Here is a 25574-nt window from a genome sequence, read left to right as displayed (position 1 = left end):
ATAGAAAAGGAAAATTTACACTATGAGCTCTGGCTTTGTCCCATACCCAGTCCACAGGGAAATATCTCACTGATCTCCTGATGAGCAGGAAGGACAGACCCCACAGACTGAAGCTGCTGATGGAATCTCTAATCACAGCAGAAAGAGGAATGTAAAGCTTACAAAAGTTGACTTCTCATTGGATCTGTCTTCTGAGAATGTATATAAGCACTGATCTACAAGGTTCAGAGTGAGAAAACACAAGACTATTCTCAGAGTCCACTTAAATGGAAGGCACCAGATAAGCAGAAGTGACTCTTGTTGACACACTATGAAGAGTCATTTAGGGAAATGTCTATGTACTAGACAAATATCTTACCTAAGACCCACTCCAAGAATGTAAATGTGAGCCTTAGCTTCTATGAGACTCTACTGTCTTCTTTGTCTCACTGCTGCACACATGTTAGGGTTTCTGAAGATCTAACTTTAAGAAGGATGAACACAAGTATACAAAAGTTCAAGGTGTCTAGTGAAGATCATCTTCCTAACAACAGTATGAGGACCTTTCAAAGGAAAACAGCAAAAGTTAGGAAGTGTTTATTACATTGCTCCCATAAAAATGATAATTGTAAAGGAATTCAAATATAGACAAACTAATGAAATGTCCATCAAATAATATGTTTTTATTACACCGATCTTCTATTTTATCTAACTTTAGGGTGAAATAAAGTGGGATATGGGATAATGTGCTAACAAAATAATGTGATACTAAACCATGTATAAATGTAAGAGAACTATCTTATAAAACAGATTTCTGGATTAATCCTCAGGTCAATATATTATAGGACAGGTATTTTTCAGCTTTCCTTCTATCTATCATTTTTATGACTAATTATAGTTATCATAATGATAAAGCATTATTAGCCCCTGACCACTCTGTACAGAGCTTCGACCTTGATGCTGAGATATCACTGTTAAAAAATAATGATGAGAACTCAATAAAAAATGTTGAAATATCCTACAGTCATAAAATACAATAAGAGAGTGAAATGCAGTTGTTTCTGGGTAATTATTTATAATTAGACAGATATAAATTGGGATATGAGTAGTGGATTTCTGTGTCTTTTTTTTACTGTGGGGTGTACTTTTCATTTGCAAATTAGAATTTTTTTCTAGTTTGAGACTGGGGTCTCCTTTTACCTGTGTCTTCAGTTAATGAGAATGAATAGTGAGAGAAAGATATCAAAATTTCTTTTATTATTCAAGTATATATTTGAAGTTCTCCAAAGAGGTTTTTTTTTTTTCAACTCTTACAAAAATGAAAAGAAGACCTAAATTAAAGAAATTCCTTACTAAAAAGAATCTGAGGCTAGAATCCTTCTCTGAATGCTCTTATCCAACACATGCCAAACTGTGTGAACACCTCCAGTGAAAGAAAGTTCATTTCTTCCTGAGAAACCGTATATCAACTTGGATTGCTCTGATCATCATCCAGAAGATAAAATCTCTTTGTTGCTATAACCAGCTTCCCATCAACCTGGCTTTACCAACTGTCTCCATCCTGGTAGTTGGCTGGGACAGTCCTTACTCAGTATATTGTGTCCACTCTTAATTAGCAATCATCTGTCTGTTTTTGTCACTTCCAACCTTCTTTCCACATTGTAAAACTCAGTTTTTAGCTGTAATTTTTTGAGTGGGTTGAGCTACTGCTGCTCTTCATACAAACTGAACTACTGCTATTCTAACAGAAAGATTGAAATCACCCAAAATAAATATTTCTAAACAGGTATACTCTCTCTTTTACCATACTAATCTTTCCTGTCCATTTCCGTTGGTGGGTGGTGGGCTAGAAAGGAGATTAAAGAGTTTAAGTGCCCTTACTAAATTAGCGTTTAAAAATATAAGCCTGTGTGTGTGTGTGTGTGTGTGTGTGTGTGTCTGTGTGTGTGTGTGTCTGTGTCGTGTGTGTCTGTGTCTGTGTGTGGAGGGCGAGAGGGTAAGAGAGAGCGTGAGATAGAATATACAGCAAAATGGAGTTTCAAATATAATTTCTATTCCATGTTGATTCTCAATATGGGATATAATTTCATACATTATTAATTTTTGCTTTAAATATTAAAGAAGTTCACAGCTTTAATTTTATTCTAAACATATAATTCATACCTTAGTTCAAGAAATTTCCTCTTAGGTATGGAAGTGCATCTGTTTAGAGAAAAGAGAGATAGATGGTTCAAGGTAATCAATTGCACAAATTGTTTGAGGTCTAAAGTTTGCTTTTTCTGTCTGTTTGTTTATTAAATGACTTTGAGAGAATTTGTTTGACATGAAATCAAAGGAGTTCTGTGGGAATTGTATTATCTGTTTCATGGCTGTGCATAATGAGTGACTGTGTGAGGGATTAGTTACCTCTGCTATTGAATATTCCAAGGAAATTTGGATTTATTTTGCTTTCAGCAGGACACCAACTGCAGATTTTGGCATTGTAATGCTGTGTTACCTTGTTTGATAGATAACCTCTACATACTTTATCATACAACAGAGTAATCTTACCTCTATCCCATTTCACATGTGCTCATATTAAAAGACTAGTTCACTGTATCCCCAAACTGAGTTGTACTATTGAAATCATGCTTTGTTGCTATTCGAGCCCACACCCATGTTTAAACTATCAAACATTTGCTAATGAGCCAGATATTTTCAATGGGAATGTTACCACTGGCATACAAAGAATGAAACAACTGGAATGAGCAAATGGTATGTGTAAAGAAGAGATTAAAGTGAAATGGTATTTAGATAGATCAACACTGCCTAAAGAATTTGGCTGTGAGTTTAAAACTGTTCAGGACTATTAAGGAATGCCAATGTTATGAGAATTCTGTGTTTTGAACACTGTCCAGTGTTTGCTTTTCTTTCATGTACGCTAAGCTGCTGGGAACCAGAATATCTAATCTTTTAACTGACAGACCTTCCCTGTCTGTCTGATTGCTCTGAACAAGTCACAAGCTGTACTCTACATTATAATGCTTATAGACTGTAAGGTCCTTTGCATCCTGCAGCTATTCCTCTTCTCAATGTAGCCAAGGACTGCACTCTCCATTGTCTATAGAGAAACTGATAAGGAGCAGGAAATGTTTGCTTATTCCAAGGTTGTGATTGGTACACACATGGGGTTTATTATAGCTAGGATGAAAAGCTATGCCATAGGTTCTCATATTTTTCTTTTGCCTTTACAGTGTTTCCAGGTTTTAGCTTTTCCTACAGAATTATCTCCTGTGCATTGACACTGCTGTACCCACTTTTTAGAAATTACACCCCACAAAGCACCTTACATATTGTTTTTAGTACCACTTTTGCTCTTTAAGATGGGTAGGGCAAGCTGAATTGGTTATACTAAGAACAGATTCAACAGTGGGACTCATAGCCTCAGGAACTGGGTCAAAGCTAGACAGTAGCTAGAGAAAGACTCAAGCGCCAGAGGACTACTGGGACTAAGTACTGTCCATTTATTCAACACACAGCATATAGTTAGATATTTCCAGAAAGCATGTGGAAGAAGATACAGATGCCTACAAAGGATTCTCAAAGTCTACCCAAGGGTGATTAAAAGAACAGAAAATTCTGCTTACTGTGAATTCACTAGAGCCATGGCAGCCTAATACCTTTAGACTGTGATATTTGAAACTGAGATCTGAACTACTGTCTGCTGGCTGCTGAGCAATTGATACTCAAAACTTAGAGAAATATTTACGACTATAAGTTCTTAGCTTTGAAAGCCTATAGCTATGAGACATAATTCTTTAGACCTTAAGGCCTAGATCAATTAGTTGATAACTTTTAAAAATATCTCAGAACAATAAACCTCTTACTTGAACACATGACTGTCATGGAGAACATATAAGTCAATCTTTGAAAGGCCAAAGTCCTAATTATCAAGATCTAGAACTATAAGATTCTAGGGTTTGGTAGCCCAGTACATGGCAGTCAGCCAACAAGCCTCTTGGGTTCAGGATAAACAACAATGAGAGCTGTACTTTGCTTATTCATTGTTTACATATGACCAGATGATCAAGAGCCTTAGCTGTTTATTCAAGTCTAACACGCAGTGTGATTGTAGTTGTAGAAAAAAAATGGGTTCTGGATCTTCAATTCTGTTCCATTGATCTGCCTGCCTGTCACTGTACCAATACCATGCAGTTTTTAACACTATTGCTCTGTAGTATTTCTTGAGGTCAGGGATACTGATACCCCCAGAAATTCTTTGAGAATAGTTTTAGCTATCCCGGTATTTTTTTATTCCAGATGAATTTGAGGATTGCTCTTTCTAACTCTGTGAAGAATTGAGTTGGGATTTTGAAGGGTATTGCGTTGAATCTGTATATTGCTTTTGGCAAAATGGCCATTTTAACTATATTAGTCCTGCCGATCCATGAGCATGGGAGGTTTTTCCATTTTTGGAGGTCTTCTTCCATTTCTTTCTTCATAGTCTTGAAGTTCTTGTCATACAGATCTTTCACATGTTTGGTAAGAGTCACCCCAAGGTACTTTATACTGTTTGTGGCTATTGTGAAGGGGGTCATTTCCCTAATTTCTTTCTCAGCCTGCTTATCCTTTGAGTATAGGAAGGCTACTGATTTGCTTGAGTTGATTTTATAACATGACACTTTGCTGAAATTGTTTATCAGTTGTAGGAGTTCTCTAGTGGAGTTTTTTGGGTCATTTAGGTAGACTATCATATCATCTGCAAATAATGATAGTTTGACTTCTTCCTTTCCAATTTGTATCCCTTTGACCTCCTTATGTTGTCTAATTGCCCAAGCTAGTACCTGGAGTACAATATTGAAAAGATAAGGATAAAGGGGACAGCCCTGTCTGGTCCCTGATTTTAGTGGGATTGCTTCAAGTTTCTCTCTATTTAGTTTGATTCTGGCTACCGGTTTGCTGTATATTGCTTTTACTATGTTTAGGTATGGGCCTTGAATTCCAGTTCTTTCCAAGACTTTAAGCATGAAAGGATGCTGAATTTTGTCAAATGCTTTTTCAGCATCCAATGAAATGACCATGTGGTTTTTTTCTTTGAGCTTGTTTATGTAGTGTATTGCATTGATGGATTTCCGTATATTGAACCAACCCTGCAACCCTAGGATAAAGCCTCCTTGATCATGGTGGATGATCGTTCTGATGTGTTCTTGGGTTTGGTTGGCAAGAATTTTTTTGAGTATTTTTGTATCGATGTTCATAAGCGAAATTGGTCTGAAGTTCTTTTTCTTTGTTGGATCATTGTGTGGTTTTGCTATCAGCGTAATTGTGGCTTTGTAGAAGGAATTGGGTAGTGTTCCTTCTGTTTCTATTTTGTGGAATAGTTTGAAGAGTATTGGTGTTAACTCTTCTTTGAAGGTCTGATAGAATTCTGCACTGAAACCATCTGGTCCTGTGCTTTTTTTGGTTGGAAGACTTTCTATGACCCCTTCTATTTCTTTAGGGGTTATGGGACTGTTTACATGATCTATTTGGTCCTGATTTAATTTTGGTATTTGGTATCTGTCAAGGAAATTGTCCATTTCCTCCAGATTCTCCAGTTGTGTTGAGTATAGGCTTTTGTAGTATGATCTGATGATTTTTTGGATTTCCTCAGTTTCTGTTGTTATATCCTCCTTTTCATTTCTAAGTTTGTTAATTTGGATACTTTTTCTGTGCCCTTTGGTCAGTCTGGCTAAGGTTTTATCTATCTTGTTGATTTTCTCAAAGAACCAGCTCCTGGATTTTTTGATTCATTGTATGGTTCTCTTTGTTTCCATTTTATTGATTTCAGCCCTGAGTTTGATGATTTCCTGTCTTCTACTCCTCCTGGGGGAATTTGCTTCTTTTTGTTCCAGGGCTTTCAGGTGTGTCGTTAAGGTGCTAGTGTACGCTCTCTCCACTTTCTTTTTGGAGGCACTCAGGGCTGAACCCGCACACTATGCCACTTGATCCTCGACAAAGGGGCTGAAAACATCCAATGGAAAAAAGATAGCCTTTTCAACAGATGGTGCTGATTCAACTGGAGGTCAGCATGTAGAAGAATGGGAATTGATCCAACCATGTCTCCTTGTACTAAGCTCAAATCCAAATGGATCAAGGACCTCCACATAAAGCCAGATACTCTGAAGCTAATAGAAAAGAAACTGGGGAAGACCCTTGAGGACATCAGTACAGGGGGAAAGTTCCTGAACAGAACGCCAATAGCTTATGCTCTAAGATTAAGAATTGACAAATGGGACCTCATAAAATTACAAAGTTTCTGTAAGGCAAAGGACACCATCAAAAGGGCAAATCGGCAACCAACAAATTGGGAAAAGATCTTCACCAACCCTACATTAGATAGAGGGCTAATATCCAAGATATAAAAAGAACTCAAGAAGTTAAACTCCAGAAAACCAAATAACCCTATTAAAAAATGGAGTACAGAATTAAACCAAGAATTTTCACCTGAAGAACTTCAGATGGTGGAGAAGCATCTAAAAAAATGTTCAACTTCATTAGTCATTAGGGAAATGCAAATCAAAACAACCCTGAGGTTTCACCTTACACCGGTCAGAATGGCTAAGATTAAAAATTCAGGAGACAGCAGGTGTTGGCGAGGATGTGGAGAAAGAGGAATACTCCTCCATTGCTGGTGGGGTTGCAAATTGATACAACCACTCTGGAAATCAGTCTGGCGGTTCCTCCGAAAACTGGGCACCTCACTTCCAGAAGGTCCTGCTATACCACTCCTGGGCATATACCCAGAGGATTCCCCACCATGTAATAAGGATACATGTTCCACTATGTTCATAGCAGCCCTATTTATAATTGCCAGAAGCTGGAAAGAACCCTGGTATCCCTCAGCAGAAGAGTGGATGCAAAAAATGTTGTATATCTACACAATGGAGTACTATTCAGCCATTGGAAACAATGAATTCATGAAATTCTTAGGCAAATGGATGGAGATGAAGAACATCATACTAAGTGAGGTAGCCCAGACTCAAAAGATGAATCATGGTATGAACTCACTAATAAGTGGTTATTAACCTAGAAAACTGGAATACCAAAAACATAATCCACACACCAAATGAGGTACAAGACCAACGGAGGAGTGGCCCCTTGCTCTGGAAAGACTCAGTGAAGCAGTATAGGGCAAAACCAGAACAGGGAAGTGGGAAGGGTTGGGTGGGAAAACAGGGGGAGGGAAGGGGCCTGATGGGACTTTCAGGGAGTGGGGGTCTAGAAAAGGGGAAATCATTTGAAATGTAATTAAAAAATATATCGAATATAAAAATAAAAAAAGAAAATATAAATTTTAATTATCCCAACCAAAAAAAAAAACAAAAAGGTGGGGGGGGGGTCTGTTGGTGGCATCCAAATGAAGTAGGACTGGTGTCTAAGAATGAAATTCTTGAATGGCACCTTTCTCCCAGGCCATAGATAGGTGGTTATGTGACTATCAGCATGATAGGAAAAGGGCATACTGAAAATTAGCCATTGGGGTACCTCGTTCTTATATTTCACCTAATGAATGTATGGTATACCTAGCATGCTAATGTACATCCAGATATTTCTATAGATGTTTGAATCAGGAAAAGAATACTTTATGCTAATGAGGAATTTCAGTGAAGGAATGTATCTGGCAGCCCTGTACAGATGGATTCACAATCCATAGAAACTATAATGCACATTTAACTCTATGAAAATAGTAATTTTTAAAACAGAATCTGGTTTTGTTTGTCCTACTGCAGGCTAACAACTTATGCTTAGTCTATTTATTTTCTGCATCCTTTTGTTAAAGCTGCATTCCAGCAAATACTATGGGCAACTTATAAAACTGTTTCCCTATTAATCTTGTAAGGAATTAAGAATATTCACCTTTATAGCACTAAAAACTGACATACATAAGGAATATAACAGAGACTTTATTTTGCCATTACCAGCCTTCTCTTTCTCTAAAAATGATTTTCTAAAATGTGTTTATATATCAATAAATAAAGGAATAATAGCAAATACTACCTGGATGTGGTGGTGATAAAATCAGAAAATTTTCGTAAAGCATACACAATAGTCTCTGGTATATAATAAAAGCTCCTTTAATGACTGATTCAAATCTTTAACAAAATGAATGTTCAGCAACAGTCATTTGATGTGTATAGGGATGCTATATAGTCTACTATTGTGATTGTATTTTCTCTAGTACTATGTTTATGGTACATTTTAAAATGAAGAATTTTACTTAATTCAAATATGCTAATATCATATTCAGTAAAGTGTTATTCTTAGAAGTGAATACAAGAACTTCAGAAAAATGTCAAAACACTGAAACTGTGAGGAACATAGAAATGTTTAAGTGTGCTGTTAAAAAGAAACATTCTTCAACCAATCGTAACCAGTTCTGAGGGAATAAGTATACCATATAATTACCTTTATATTATTTAGAATTTTAACCACAGATGGCTTATGGAAGGTTGAAATAAATAAACCAATACTTCTATTAGTATGGCATTAATGAACTCTGTCTTCATAAATACTATTAGCAGAGATATAAAAATGTTATGCATAATACTCTGCCACATTTTGCCAGTAGGTATAATTTGTAATAGAGGCTACTGCATCAATATTTAAAATAAGAAATTTAAAATCCAAAAATTTAAATAATTTGTCAAAGTTTAATACTGAATATCAAGGATATGAAGGAAACCCAGGATTAGGTCAACAGGAAAGCCTGCAAGTAAAGGCCCTTTGTCCACAAATTTGGAAACCTAAGTTTGATCCCTGGAACTTTCATAGTGGTTGAAGGTTAGATATATGTCTTAAAATATTGTCCACTGATCTTCAAATGTACACCCATGAATATCTATACACACACACACACACACACACACACACACACACACACACAAACACACCACAGGGCATTCACTCAACTAGAACATTGGTAATAATGGTTTCATAAAGATAAAAACCATGAATAACACACTTAAAACTACCTTGCAGTGGTTTGAAAGTTAGATTTAATGAGTTGTATATTGTACAAAATTGTTTTTCAGTAAGCAATACTTACATAATTGAGATTTAGTTATCTTTGTTCCAGCTAATAAGACCTAGAATCAAAGTAAGTTGTAGTGGCGTATGTTTTTAGGTTAGTAATCATAATATTATAGCATGCTAAGTGTCAACAGGATTTATAATAATTGAATATGTCAAAATAAAAATTCATCATTAAGAAACTTAGGATTTTGTTCATGGTGTGTGTGTGTCTGTGTGTGTGTGTGTGTTTATGTTTCTATACATCCATTCATGTACTTTGTGGAGGCCACAGTTAACACCATATGTTCCTCTATCACTTTACTTTATGTTGTGAGATGGATTTTTTTCTCACTTGGATAAGAGGCTAGAAAATCAGACATGACTGGGTGGTCTGTAACTACCTGGATGTTCTCATTATTATTAGAAAGTTGGATTACTGGAAATGATTGCTGACCTTGGCTTGTCACATGGGTATTGGCATCCAAACTTAGGTCCTCATGATTTTATGACAATCACTTTCATTACCAAGTTATTTTGTTAATCCCTGAGACCCTGTTTTCAAAGAAAATGAGCATATTGCACAGAGAAGCTCTTTAATGAGCAGTGAGTGTTATTTTGTGTGAGTATAAAGATAAGAGTTTAGAATTCAGATAGGTATTATTTTGGTCTAGTAAAGTGGCTTTAGAAAGTCCTATTCATTTTGTGTTTTTTTTTTTTTTTGTTAATCATTCACTTATTTATTTATTTGTTTGTTTATTTGTTTGTTTATACTCTAGATTTTATTCCCGTCTCAGTCTACACTCCGAGTGTTCCTTATCCCATATCTCCTCCCTGGCCCCTGTCTCCTAAAGGATATCCCCATCCCCACCCCCACCCCACCAGACCTCTAAACTCCCTGGGGCCTCCAGTCTCTTGAGGGTTAGGTGAATCTTTTCTGACTGAACCCAGACCAGGCAGATTTCTGCTGTATCTGTGGTGGGGGCCTCATATCAGCTGGTGTATGCTGCCTGTTGGTGGTCCAGTATTTGAGATATCTCAGGAGTCAAGGTTAACTGAGACTGCTGGTCCTCCTACAGGGCTGCCCTCCTCCTCAGCTTCTTCCAGTCTTTCCTTAGTTCATCCACAGGGGTCAGCAGCTTCTGTCCACTGGTTGGGTACAAATATCTGCATCTGACACTTTCAGCTGCTTATTGGGTCTTTTGAAGGGCAGTCATGATAGGTCCACTTTTGTGATTGCTCCATAGCCTGAGTAATAGTGTCAGGCTTTGGGACCTCCCCTTGTTCTGGATCCCACTTCGGTCTGTCACTAGACCTTCTTTTCCCCAGGCTTCTCTCCATTTCCATCCCTAGAGTTCTTTCATACAGGAACACTCATGGGTTAGAGTTTTGACTATGGGATGGGAACCTCATCCATCACTTGATTCCCTGTCTTTCTACTGCAGGTGACCTCTACAAGTTCCCTCTCCCCACCGTAGGACCTTTCTTTAAAGGTCTCTCCCTGTGAGTCCTGAGAGTCTCTCACCTCCCAGGTCTCTCATATATTCTGGAGACCCCGACCCCCAACATCCTGTCTCTCTGGAGATTGCCTCTTTCCGTTCTTTCTGCTGACCCTCAGGGCTTCAGTCGTTTTCCCCTATCCAATACCAGAACATGTTTCCCTCCTCCTGCCTCGGCCAACCCTGTCCTCAGTCTCCAATTGTGATTTCTTTCTTCTTCCTCCCAAGTGAGACTGAGGCATCGGCACGTGGGCACTTTAGCTTGTTGACCTTTCTGAGTTCTGTGGACTCTATCTCGGGTAATATATATATATATATATATATATATATATATATATATATATTTGGCTAAGATCCACTTATTAGAGAGTACATACCTTGCGCAGCCTTTTGGGTCTGAGTTACCTCCCTAAGGGTGATATTATTCAGTTCATCAATTTGCCTGCAAAACTCTGGATGTCCTCATTCTTAATAGCTGAGCAGTATTCCATTGTGTAAACAAACCACATTTACTGTATCCATTCTTCTGTCAAGGGGCGTCTCGGTAGTTTTCAGCTACTGGCAATCACAACAAAGGCGCTATGTACATAGTAGTACACATGACCTTGTGGCATGGGTAAGGCATCTTTTGGATATATTCCCAAGAGTGGTTTTGTTGGTTCTTCAGGTTGATCTATTGCCAATGTTTTGAGGAATTGCCAGACTGATTTCCAGCTTGAAATCCCTCAAACAATGGAGGAGTGTTCCTCTTCCTCTACATCCTTGACAGCATCTACTGTCACCTGAGTTTTTGATAGTAGACATTCTGACTGGTCTGAGGTGGAATCTCAGGGTTTTTTGATTTGCATTTCCCTAATGACTAAGGGTGTTGAACATTTCTTTAAGTATTTCTCAGTCATTCAGATTTACTCAGTTGAGAATTCTCTGCTTAGCTCTGTTCGCCATTTTTTAATAGGGCTATTTGATTCACTGGAGTCTAATTTCTCAAGTTCTTTGCATATATTGGATATTAGCCCTCTATCAGATGTGAGATAGATAAAGACCTTTTCCTAATCTGTTGGTTGCTCTTTTGTCCTATTGACAATATCCTTTGCTTTATAGAAGTTTTGCAATTTTATGATGTCCCATTTGTCAATTCTTGATCTTACAGCATTAGCCATTGGTGTTCTGTTCAGGAACTTTCCCTGTGCCCATATGTTCCATACCTTTCTACACTTTCTCATCTATTAGATTCAGTGTATCTGTTTTTATGTGGAGGTCTTTGATCCACTTGGATTTAAGATTTGTACAGGAAGATAAGAATGGATCAATTTGCCTTCTTCTATATGTTGACTGCCAGTTGAACAGCACCATTTGTTGAAAATGCTGTCTTTTATTCACTGGATAATTTTAGATCTTTGTCAAAGATCAAGTGCATATATATATATATATATATGCATATATATTATATAATTCTTCCCATATTATAAACCAAAGAACAGGTGGTAATCAATTTGAAAGGAAATAAGTGTGATGAATTGAAAATGGATGGAGGGAGAGGACATGGGACCAATTGATGAGAGGATAAGAAAGAAAGAAATATTAAAAATTATATTTATCGGATTTACGGTTGGTGAAGATCCTTTCCCAATCTGTTGGTTGACGTTTTGTCCTTTTGACAGTGTCCTTTGCCTTACAGAAACTTTGTAGTTTTACGAGGTCCCATTTGTCAATTCTTGATCTTAGAGCATAAGCTATTGGTGTTCTATTCAGGAACTTTTCCCCTGTGCCCATGTCCTCCAGGGTCTTCCCCAGTTTCTTTTCTATTAGTTTCAGTGTGTCAGGTTTTATGTGGAGGTCCTTGATCTATTTGGAATTAAGCTTAGTACAAGGAGATAAGAATGGACCGATTCGCATTCTTCTGCATGCTGACCTCCAATTGAACCAGCACCATTTGTTGCAAAGACTATCTTTTTTCAACTGGATGCTTTCAGCTCCTTTGTCGAAGATCAAGTGACCATAGGTGTGGTGTTTCATTTCTGGGACTTCAATCCTATTCCATTGATCCGCATGCCTGATATTGTACCAATACCATGCAGTTTTTATCACTATTGCTCTGTAGTAAATTTTAAATTCTGGGATACTGAATCCCCTGAAGTTCTTTTACTGTTGAGAATACTTTTGGCTATCCTGGGTTTTTTGTTATTCCAGATGAATTTGAGCATTGCTCTTTCTAGCTCTATGAAGAACTGGGTTGGGATTTTTATGGGCATAGTATTGAATCTGTAGATTGCCTTTGGCAAGATGGCCATTTTAACTATATTAATCCTGCCAATCCACGAGCATGGAAGATTTTTCCATTTTCTGAGATCTTCTTCGATTTCCTTCTTCAGAGATCTGATGATCTTGTCATATAGGTCTTTCACTTATTTGGTTAGAGTCACACCCAAGATACTTTATGCAGTTTGTAGCTATTGTGAAGGGAGTCATTTCCCTAATTTCTTTCTCAGTCTGCTTATCCTTTGAACATATAAAGGTTACTGATTTGCTTGCATTGATTTTGTAGCCAGCCACTTTGCTGAAGTTGTTTACCAGCTGTCGAAGTTCTCTAGTAGAGTTTTTAGGGTCACTTAAGTATACTATCATATCATCTGCAAATAGTGATAGTTTGACTTCTTCCTTTCCAATTTGTATCCCTTTGACCTCCTTATGTTGTCTAATTGTTCTAGCTAGGACTTCAAGAACTATATTGAAAAGATATGGAGAGAGGGGGCAGCCTTGTCTAGTCCCTGATTTTAGTGGGATTGCTTCAAGTTTCTCTCCATTTAGTTTGATGTTGGATACCAGTTTGCTGTATATTGCTTTTACTATGTTTAGATATGGGCCTTGAATTCCTGTCCTTTCAAAGACTTTTAGTGTGAAAGGATGCTGAATTTTGTCAAATGCTTTTTCAGCATCTCATGAAATGATCATGTGTTTTTTTTCTTTGAGTTTGTTTATGTAGTGAATAGCATTTATGGATTTCCTTATATTGAACCATCCCTGCATCCCTGGGGTGAAGCCTACTTGATCATGGTGAATGATCGTTTTGATGTGTTCTTGGATTCAGTGGGAAAGAATTTTATTTAGTATTTTTGCATCGATATTCATAAGGGAAATTGGCCTGAAATTCTCTTTCTTAGTTGGATCTTTGTGTGGTTTTGGTATCAGCATAATAGTGGCTTCGAAGAAGGAGTTTGGTAGTGTTCCTTCTGTTTCTATTTGGTGGAAAAGTTTGAAGAGTATCGGTGTTAAGTCTTCTTTGAATGTCTGAGGCTAATATCTAATATATACAAAGAACTCAAGAAGGTAGAACCCAGAGAACCAAATAACCCCATTAAAAAGTGAGGTATGGAGCTAAACAAAGAATTTTCACATGAAGAACTACGGCGAGCTGAGAAACACCTTAAGAAATGTTCAACATCATTAATCATTAGGGAAATGCAAATCAAAACAACCCTGAGATTTCACCTCACACCAGTCACAATGGCTAAGGTCAAAAACTCAGGGGACAGCAGGTGTTGGCGAGGATGTGGAGAAAGAGGAAAACTCCTCCACTGCTGGTGGGATTGCAAGATGGTGCAACCACTTTGGAAATCAATCTGGCAGTTCCTCAAAAACCTGGGCATGACACTTCCTGAGGACCCTGTTATACCACTACTGGGCATATATCCAGAGGATTCTTCAGCATGCAATAAGGACACATGCTCTACTATGTTCATAGCAGCCCTATTTGTAGTAGCCAGAAGCTGGAAAGAACCCAGGTGTCCTTAAGTGGAGGAATAGATACAAAAAAATGTGGTATATTTACACAATGGAGTACTATTCAGCCATTAGAAACAATGAATTCATGAAATTCTTAGACAAATGGATGGAGCTGGAGAACATCATACTAAGTGAGATAACCCAGTTTCAAAAGATCAATCATGGTATGCACTCACTGATAAGTGGATATTAGCCTAGAAACTTTGAATACCCAAGACATAATCCACAAATTAAATAATGAAAAAGAATGGAGGAGTGGCCCCTGGTTCTGGAAAGACTCAGTGCAAGAGTATAGGGGAATTCCAGAACAGGGAAGCGGGAAGGGGTAGATGGAGGAACAGGGGGAGGGAAGAAGGCTTATGGGCCTTGTGGTGAGTGGGGACCCAGAAAAGTGGAAATCATTTGAAATGTAAATAAAAAATATATCAGTAAAAATTAAATTTATCAAAATTAAAAATATATTTTAATTTTTAAAGAGTACATTACAAATAATTATTATCAAATAGCAGAAATGAAGGTTTGAAGATCAAATAAATTTAGAATTTCTTACATCTGGAGTTCCTTGGTATTCCCAAGTATATGGTAAGTGAACTTTGCACAAGGTTTTTTCTTTTACCTTTTTTTTTTAAAAAACAAGAAAGCTCAGGCTCATTAATTTACCAAAGATAGGAGAAGCATTTTTAGCAGTTTTCCTCTGTTAAGATGATTATTTAACTATAATGTCAAAGATTCCAGATTTTACAAACAGATAATTAAAGTAGGTGCTGCTGACTCATTAGTCATAGCTCTTTGGTGATTAGATTTTAAAAGCATTTCTCAAGACTCTTGTTCTAATAAATGAAGAACATGAAACTGTGAATTACACAAAGTTTTATTCCACTAGTTTACATGTGATTAACCTTTAAAGGAGCACAATGCCAGCTGAAGAATTTCATTAAAATGGCCAGGCATTCAAGCTTTAGTCAAAGTCATTTATTAGCTACCAATAAGAATATAATATATATTTATTTTTTAATTATGTTTTCTGGAATATTTAAAACTCAATGGATTTAAAAGACACAGTATGACATGTACATCAAAAATAAAACTACATAGACATATTAACATGAAAAGAGGAAATCTCATGAGTCCCCAATCCTAGACAAAGACCTACAGATAAGTAAAGAATGGTGAGAATGAGGAAAAAAAATAGTCTTTCTCCTCAAAAGGGCTCATTTTTCAATACTAAGTGCTTCATCCTGAAATCATGAATCATATACATACAGATAACTTTATATGGGCTAATCAGTATGTATTCATAATATGGGAAGAATTATATAATATATATGCATATATATGTACATATATATTATATAATATAGTTATGTCAATAATTAAAGAAAAAGAGGCCTAGATTTGAGAGCAAACAAGGTGTGTTACATGGTGGTGGCTGAAAGGGGATACTTAATGAAATTACATTTTAATTTTAAATAGTAAGATAAAATGCATCATAAATTCACAGATTAGACTTATACATTAATTATATTAAATAAGTAGCTAAATACAACTATAGGTAAATCACTTTAATTTCTGAGCAATAGGTAATAAATTTTAGTATTTATTATGGAGTAAATTGTACTGGTTTCATGATTCATTCAATGAAGTCATGAATAAAATACTTCAGAATGTATTTCAGTTTTTATTGAGTGCATTTTAAAATAAATGACTTAAAATGAGGTTAGTAGGATTACCCTTTACTCAGTATGACTGGCACTCTCAAATAGAAAGGAAATTAGGAAAAATTCCTCTACAGGAAATTAAAAAGCACTGTATGAAAACACTGGAAAGAGGCCTTGGTCTATGAATTAAGCCTAGAAAATAAATATGGGAAATTTTATTTGCCAAAATCAATGATCTCAATTTAAAATATAATTGAGTGTTTAAAGTGCAAACAAAATCAAACAAATTGTAAATCAATATTTTTCTAGTTACATGCTTGTAATTGTCAATAATACTGTTTTTATATACTTAGAGGACAGAAGAGAACTGAAAGCAAAATTTATTATTATTTTTATTTCTATATTTTAACCACTTTAATGTTTCTGCTTTTTTGTAATCTTTCTTTTTGTATTTTTATATAAAGTTACATTAATATTAAAATTTCTTGTAGGAGAATGAGCAGGTTATGTTTAGGAATATGTATTCATTTACATGTATGTATATAACAAATAATTGACAAAAGAAGCTGTAAATTTTAAATTAGCAGGGAGGAGTATATTGGAGCATTTGGAGGAAGAAGGAGAATGGAAGAAATGATGTGATTATATCATAATTTCAAAAAGAAAAAGAAAAAAATCTTAAATTATATGTTTGCATGTGGACAGCATCATTATATTAGATTATATGTTTTGTCAAAAGTGTTTCATTTTTAATTGTGAAATGTTCTGAGTTGTATGGGTTACGTCAAGGAAGGAGAGAGTAAAGTGTGTATCTGGGTATCTTCTGGAGGCACTCTTCTAATAAAAACATCAGTAATTTAATCATAAGGCACCACTTTGATAAGCTTTCTAGTTCCCATATCATCCAAAGTCCCCATCTCTAAATATAGTAGACTTATAAAGTATTTTAACTCTTAATAGTTCTTAATGGAGTTTGAACATCATTAAATGCAACCCTAGGACAGTTTCAAACCAAACACAGTTCAGAGCAATCATTTTAAATATTTTTCTTTAAGATCACAGTATGTTCATTATTCGAAAAAGACAGGAAAGAAGATTGTTGTAAACCAGGAAGTTCAACCTTAAACATGACATCTTTCCAAATCTTTCATAATAGCTCCCAGAATTTCATGGTTTGTTTATGCTAATATGACTAGTAATAGAGAACTCTTATTAACCAAAGTGACTATCTGTCAGCAACTCTGACTGACTCTCAGCAAAGCTGTTTAACTTTTAGGACTGTATAACCCTAATAAAATGATCGTATGGTTTCTACCATTGAGTCTATGTATTAAATGCATTATATTTATTGACTTTTGCATGTTGAGCCATCACTGCATCTCTGGATAAAACTTATTTGACCGTGATAGATAATCATTGTAACATGTTCTTAAAATTGATTTGCAAGTATCTTTCAATAAGTTAAATATATTTTATTTTATTTATCTTTGATAACATTATTCATGTATACCAAATTTACGTGAACTGAACAAGGAAAGCAATAGACATGGCAATGTGCACTGGAGAAAGCCTATCAAGCTTTAACAGTATGGGAAAAAACATTACAGATAACTAAAGAATGATTGAGTAGCAAAATTCTTCCTAAGTAATACCTCAACAACTGGTTGTCCAATAACAAATGGGCAACCCAGAAAACATAGCAGTGTGTAATTATATATTTAGAAATATATATCCATATTTATATATGTATGTAACAAGAATGAAAAAAGAGGCCATGAATTTGAAAGATATTAAAAATTCTTATATGAATGTGTTTGGTGGAGGCAAGAGAAGTGGTAAATAATGTAATTATTATAATTACAAAGAATAAAATAAATAAATTTTGAAAAACCCAGTGTCAGGAATGGTTTACTTCTTTTGTTGTTGTTTAGTAAAATGTCACAGACCACAAACATTAAAAGTTATTGCCTTTGTTCTAGATTACACTTCAGAATTGATAAGTCCCTTTGCTGAAGACATAATATATACGAAACACAGAATACATAAAATTCAAGCTAGTTATCATCTAGAATATCTTTCATTGTGCTGAGAAATGTTGTGTATGTTACTGTAGTAGAAACTAATCCTAAGTCTTACCCAGCTATAAACCTAGTATACTACCATAACTACTTTTCTGTGTAGACATTTCAACTAGGGCAGGAGTGGAATGAATGTCACGAGAGTTACTAACCATTTCGTGATCAAATTTAAGTCCTGATGCACAAGATGGCACCAATACCTGGCATTGTTTTCAGAGCCAAAAATCTTTGGCAAAGCAGGCAGTAGGGCCTAGTGGAGGACTATATTCCCATTACTGCTAAACATATACTATATCACAATTATTCCTAGTGACTTATCATTATACCCATTGATTATTCCATCTCTCAATCCTCTCATTATAGAAGCTTCTTTTGGCAATAGGAGGTGATTAGCACAGAGACATAATTGGTCATGATGCCAATGATAATAGACAATAGACTGCTCAGCTCTAAATCTAATCTCTACATCCTATTTGTTTCTCTCATAACCATGGGATAATTTCAGTATGAGTGGAATAAATATTGGAATATTCAAAAGTGGTATTCAACTAGAGTGAAATAGAATTTTCAGAACATGGGAGGGTAGTTGCATAAGTAAGTTCATAGTGTTTGGTGACCATGTACACAAAATTGTAAGTACTCAAACCAGGTAAAATCCTATATAGACATGGAAGGTTGGCATGAAGTTCTGCTCCTAAATGTGAAGCTCTTGAAAAATGATGCCTGTTGTGAGTGGCAGAGCCACTTTTTTTTTTTTTAAGAGTGTGGCCTCTGGTAAGTTGGCCAAACTTCATTGGGTAACCATATACTCAAGAGGGTATGGACAACACAAGTTTGACTTTTTAAGTTTTCAGAAATTGGGTGAGTAGATAAGAAAAGGAGATGTAGCAAGAACTGGGAAAATAGGCTACTATATTCAAATACATTGCACATTATTCTCAAAGAATTAAAATAAATATTTGGAATGTCTGAGCAATAACACGAAAAATGAAAAGACAAAGTAAAATGTTAAAGAAACAACTAGTAGTCAATTGAATGCTTTATTATGACTTCCATAAATACTATCTCACTGCATAATAATCTACATTTTTTACACTTATTAATAATAGAACAAAGCATATGAACAAATGAAATTTCATATATTTTAGTGTCTAACTTTTTGAAAAATTTTTCACAATTTTATGTCAAAAATCTATGAATATATAATAGAAACTGTAGCCAATTTCCAACATAAAGAAAACTGAGGGTTGTAGTGTTGCAAGAAAGTAGTATATCAAGATGCTTAGTTACACCTTACTGTGTCATGAATAGTAGCTGTGCTACTCCCCCTAAACATTTTGTAAACATTCTCTAAAATGTTGCTAATTCATAAGTGATGTTTTCTAAATATGCTCTCACTCTATGAAGGTTTATAATAAAGTTTAGTTCCCACACTTTCTCCTATTTAACTCTTCTCTTTTGCAGATCTTATCTATTGAAGGTAATACCTTTCTATCATTTGCATCACTGCCAAGCCTCTGAAAGGAATATTCACTGTTTTTGAATGTTTCATGATATAGACTCTAGAATGCCTTACTGCCACATAATATCTTGGTTAGGGTCTACATTTCTGCGAAGAGACACCATGACCATGGCAACTTTTCTAAAGGCAAATATTTAATTGATGGTGGCTTAAAATTTCAGCAGTTTAGTCCATTATTATCATGTTAGGAAGCATGGTATTATGCATGCAGACCTGGTGCTGGAATAATCAAGAGTTCTACATAGAAAAGACTATCTTCTCCAGGCAGCTTAGAGGAGGTTCTCTTCGGCCCAGGGTAAAGCTTAAGTATAGGATCTTAAAGCCCACCCCCACAATGATGCACTTCCTCCAACAATGTCACAGCTACTGGAACAAGGACACTCCTCATAGTAGTGCCACTTCCCAGGAGTCAAGTATATTCAAACCACCACATGCAATGCCTTCAAATGAAACTACTTCTTCAGTTTTTATGCAAGCTTATTTTTGCTTTGAAAAAATAAGTAAATTCTCAGTAGGTCACCCAGACACTGGATCCCTTTAATTCATTCCACGATTACATTTAACATATGTCCTCTTGCTTACTCTTTATGATTTGTCATGTACACATTCATGACAAATAAATTGAATCTCTTGCTATTATTTTGTTATAAGCATTTTCTAGAGTTCCTTGGGTTCATTAGTAGCTCTGGCAACACATATTTTTGGATAGCTCTTATCATTAAATTTCTTATTTATTATAATTCCCACATATTTCTATATGGCTAATTCAGAGAAAATGTTTGTAGATTTTTATGATACAGATAAAAAATCAAAATGGTAGGTAAAATGACAAGTATGAAATAATAAAAAGAATATATTTTTATTTTAAAACTTAACTAAATATTTTAGAAAAATCAAAATTAGACAATATGTCAACTCTGAGAGCTACACATAACTTATGTATGTATAACTTAAGTAGGTAAAATGACAAGTATGAAATAATAAAAAGAATATATTTTTTATTTTAAAACTTAACTAGATATTTTAGAAAAATCAAGATTAGACAATATGTCAAATCTGAGAGCAACACATAACTTAAGTTATCTGACACATAAAAAATCTTGCAGTTCATTCTACAATGGCTCCAGGACAAAAATCTACCCAAAATGCTACTAGTTATACTTCTTTAAACTACTGCTTTCACCAAGATATGTGCCCCCCAAGGAATACATTTCCATGTCTTTCCCTTAGTCTACCAGAAGAAAAAAAATTCATTACCACATTTTAACACCTTTTATAGTTAGATCCTATAAAATATGTCTAACTTCATTTTTCACACAAAGCTATTACTCTTCACTCAACATATTTCCTATTCTGATGAAAATTCCATAGAATTTGAGGAGCTTTTATTTTTTAACTCACTCATTGTAGAATTCCTTTCATTTCCATTTTTTCCAGCTCTTTGAATGTCAAGATCATTTTTGATTGTATAGCATGATCAGTTAAACAGAATCATTTTCTGACTACCCAAAGCCTCATTAATTTTTTTCTCACTGATGAATATTTCAATATTTATTTATTATTATATATTTCCTTAGGGTTTTATATTTACTTAGGTTCTGATTTAAGAACAGGTCCAACTATGTTTTCAAACTCACAAACTCTTGTCTTCCCCCCTCATTACCATCCTGCTTTCTAAATGGGTGACCCTGCAGACATTTACCACCATATCTATTTTCATGTACTTCCATGTGCTTTATAATGAATCAATTATTTATCATAAAGTTTGATAATAAATAACATCAACATTGTCTTAGGTCTCTAACTGATAATTTATAAATTTGTACCTACTTTGCTCATTCAAAAAAGGTGGTGAAAAATATTATAATCCATACAGAAAAAAACAAAAAGTGAAGGCTAGTGTCATGTCTTAGAATATGAACATCTGCTGGACAGTGGTGGCATAAAAAATTAAAGTAATCCCAGCACTCTGGGAGGTAGAGGCAGGCAGATTTTTGAGTTTGAGGCCAGCCTGTTCTACAAAGTGAGTTCCAGGACAGCCAGGGCTACACAGAGAAACCCTGTCTCGAAAAAAAACAAAAACCAAACAAACAAAACAAAAAAGAATATGAACATCTAAATTATTTTTTTGCAACCAGATACGTATTTAGAGTTCTAAGTCTTTTTTTTTGTTAAGATTTTTGTTGTTGTCACTATTATTTTTAAACAAGTATCTCTTTTTAAGCTAGCCTGACCAGACCCAGTTTTACTCTTTGAAACAATAAAGCAGCTTTGAAACAACAGTTGCTTTTGATTTCAGGGCTACCAAAATATCTCTACCTCTGTCATATATCAACATGTTCATGAATACATTGACAGTCACAGGAAGTAATAAATATTCATTTGTACATTTTTTTCCCATATTACACACACACACACACACACACACACACACACACACACACACACACACATATATATATATATACACTTATTTTAACTCTCTTCAAAGTTGAAAGTACTTTTAAAAGTGCATTTTATATATTTGTGCTAATGCACTATTGAAAAGGTTACCTTCTGCAGAGTTAAATCTCTAAAATGTACCCTGTTAAAGAGAAGTTTCCCAAAGGAATTCATAATGAGAAGCTACATATTAAAAGAGAAAGCACACTCCTTCTCTCAAAGGATTGGATTCTGTCATTGGAAATGGAGACTGCACATCTCAGTTTAATTTCGATCGATGAAGATACTCAGAGAATGATAAAGGTGGTATTTGTAAAGACAGAGGCTTTTGCGGGTAAGTGAATGACAAGAGGGCTTAATAACTTTCACAGTGAAAGTCTAATTTGGAAAGAAAAACTCAATCTAAAATAATTAAAATAACAAAAAATTAAAGAAATATAAACTAATATTTTTGAAAAAACAGGTAATGGATGTGAATACCAGTCTAGGCTAAAAAGACAAATAATGTGAATAGATAGCAAAAAATAGTTCTAAATTACTGAGGATATATTAGTAAAAGAAAATATTATATATATCATATATGGCTAAGGTATAGTTTTGAAAAATTTAAGAGATGTTTAGTGATAACTGAAATAGCTTGCTAAAAATATAAGGTTTTATCTTTTAAAAAATCTAGTGACATTTTTACAAACTTATTCTAATACATAGATGTTATTGAATTATGACAAAAAGTCAATAATGTTTAAAACAAGCTATCTCAGTATTAAAACGAGAATAAAAAGTACATTTAATGATAAAAATCAATGATAAAGTTAATTGGAGAATTATCTTGCAAATAGTAACATGGTGTGGTTAGTTGGTAGAAGGAAGCAGCCATGTTTGAAAGTGTTGTCTGACTGACATTCAGAGTGACAAATCATAAAAAGATTTAACAGTGAGGCAGAGATAAGATACAACCAATTGACAAGAGTGTAGGTAACAAGTGTTGATTGTTAACTGTGGTTATGTAAGAATATGGATGATAAAAGTTTAGGCTTTCCTGCAGAGATAAACAAAGAATTTTCACCTGAAGAACTTTGGATGGCTGAGAAGCATCTTAAAAAATGCTCAACATCATTAGTCATTAGGGAAATACAAATCAAAACAACCCTGAGATTTCACCTTACACCAGTCAGGATGGCAAAGATTAAAAACTAAGGAGACTGGAGGTGTTGGCGAGGATGTGAAGAAAAGAGGAACACTCCTCCACTGCTGGTGGGAATGCAAATTGGTACAACCACTCTGGAAATAAGTCTGGAGGTTCCTCAGAAAACTGGGCACGTAACTTCCAGAGGACCCTGCTATACTACTCCTGGGCATATACCCAGAGGATTCCCCATCAGGTAATAAGGATACGTGCTCCACTATGTTCATAGCAGCCCTATTTATTATCAGAAGCTGGAAATAACCCAGGTATCCCTCAACAGAGGAATAGATTTTAAAAATGTGGTATATATACACAATGGAGTACTATTCAGCCATTAGAAACAATGAATTCATGAAATTCTTAGACAAATGGATGGAGCTGGAGAACATCATACTAAGTGAGGTAATCCAGTCTCAAAAGATCAATCATGGTATGCACTCACTAATAAGTGGATATTAGCCTAGAAACTTGGAATACCCAAGACGTAATCCACCTATAAAATGATGTCTAAGAATTGAGGAGTAGCCACTGGTTCTGGAAAGGTTCACTGCTGCAGTATAGGGCAAAACCAGAACAAAGAAGTGGGAAGGGGTGGATAGGAAAACAGGGGGAGGGAAGAAGGCTTATGGGACTTTCAGGGAGTGGGGAGCCAGAAAAGGGGAAATCATTTGAAATGTAAATAAAAAATACATCGAATAAAAAAAAAGAGAGAAAAAGAAAGTGAATAATTTACCTATTTTATAGCCACCTTAAAAAAATTTGAAGATTGAAAAACTTAAGGATAGAATACACTATGTTTTTTACTCTAGAATATCAAAGGAAACACTAAAATTTAATAATTTTAAAATAACTAACTTGAGGTGGGAAAGTATTATCTAGAGCACTTTGTCCAAAGAAGAAACAAAATAAATCTAAAGTCTATAAAAATAAATCTAAAGTCCATAAAAGTCAGTTCAGTATCATTTGTTATGCAACTTATGATGGAATCCCTGTCAACTCTGAAGGAATATATGCAGTAAGAAGGACATGATTATATGTATGAGTGAATATTGGCCATAATATTATTATTGCCAATAATATGAGTACATTATTGGCAATGGTATAAATTGGGAAAGCCACATCAGAAAATGATCTCATAATTCCTCTAATATTAAACCATATGATAAACCTAAGAATATTGAATATGTGTATATATATATATATATATCAATTATAAGTTTTCAGACATATTAACGACTACATTATTACTATTCATAAATGACAAAAATAAGAAAGCAGAGCCCAAGCATACATTATTTGTTACTTCATAATTGCAGATACAATTTTTTCACCTGATTCAAATTTCTGCTTCCTTGAATTCCCTATAATAGGGGATTATACCTTTGAAGTACTACGTAGTGAAAACACTTTCACCCTTAACTTCTCTTTCATGATATTTTATCACAGAAACAAAAAGAAAAAGAAAAAGAAAAAAAGTATTATAGGAAATCTGCCAAGCTTTCCCTTTGTGATAAACCCTACAGTGTGGTGTTAAGCTTTTTATTGCAAAGAGGATAGCAGAAGAAATTGTAATTTTGAACTAAAAAATAAAATTCATAGTATATTCTCCTGATATCTTTAAAAGCTAGTGTTCAGACAAAGATAGATGGCAGATAACATCTGTTTTTTGATATTTGAAATGGAACAAGAACTTAATCTGGAATCAGGATGCGTGCCAGTCATGTAATATTTTGGCTTATTATAGGTTTTATTCTGTCTGTGCCTTGTGAACATGAATACACAAGAATTCTGTTGAGGAACTTCAATACAGCAACATGGCTACTGTAGCAAGGGATCATATCCAAAGACCTTTGAGATATATGTGATCAGACAGGAATGCAGACTCACCCTGAATTCTACTATGATCTGTGTGGAATAGTGATTCACTCTTAATATACACATTAATCCCAAACAATAAAGGTTGGGTTAGTTGGTAGAAGGAAGCAGTCATCTTTGGAAGTGATGTCTAATCGAAAGCAAGACATAAAAAGATCTAGGGCTTTCAGTTGGTCCAGCCCAAAAGCTACCCGATCTATAAACAGTGTGAGAGCATGAAGGGGCCAGTTCTAACAAACCAGAGCTGCAGGACCTCCCTGATACAGGGCAACAACAGGATATTGGAGAGGAGTCCTGGTGAGGATCCAATATTGCCTGTGTAGCAGAAGCCTGAAGTCTTGAACCAGTGAAATGACTCATTGCAATAAACATTTGCAAGTAAAGGTTTTTGGACAAAAGGGTGTAGTATGAAACACTGCAACACACTGCAGCTTATAGACTGAGATGAGATTATTCTTTTTATTGTTGTTGTTACTTTTGTTTTTGTGTTTTCTTTGGGAGGGGCGGTTACAAATGAGGAGG

The sequence above is a fragment of the Apodemus sylvaticus genome, chromosome 11, assembly GCF_947179515.1.
Source record: "Apodemus sylvaticus chromosome 11, mApoSyl1.1, whole genome shotgun sequence".
NCBI lineage: Eukaryota > Metazoa > Chordata > Mammalia > Rodentia > Muridae > Apodemus > Apodemus sylvaticus.
Note: the sequence above shows the minus strand (reverse complement) of the source record.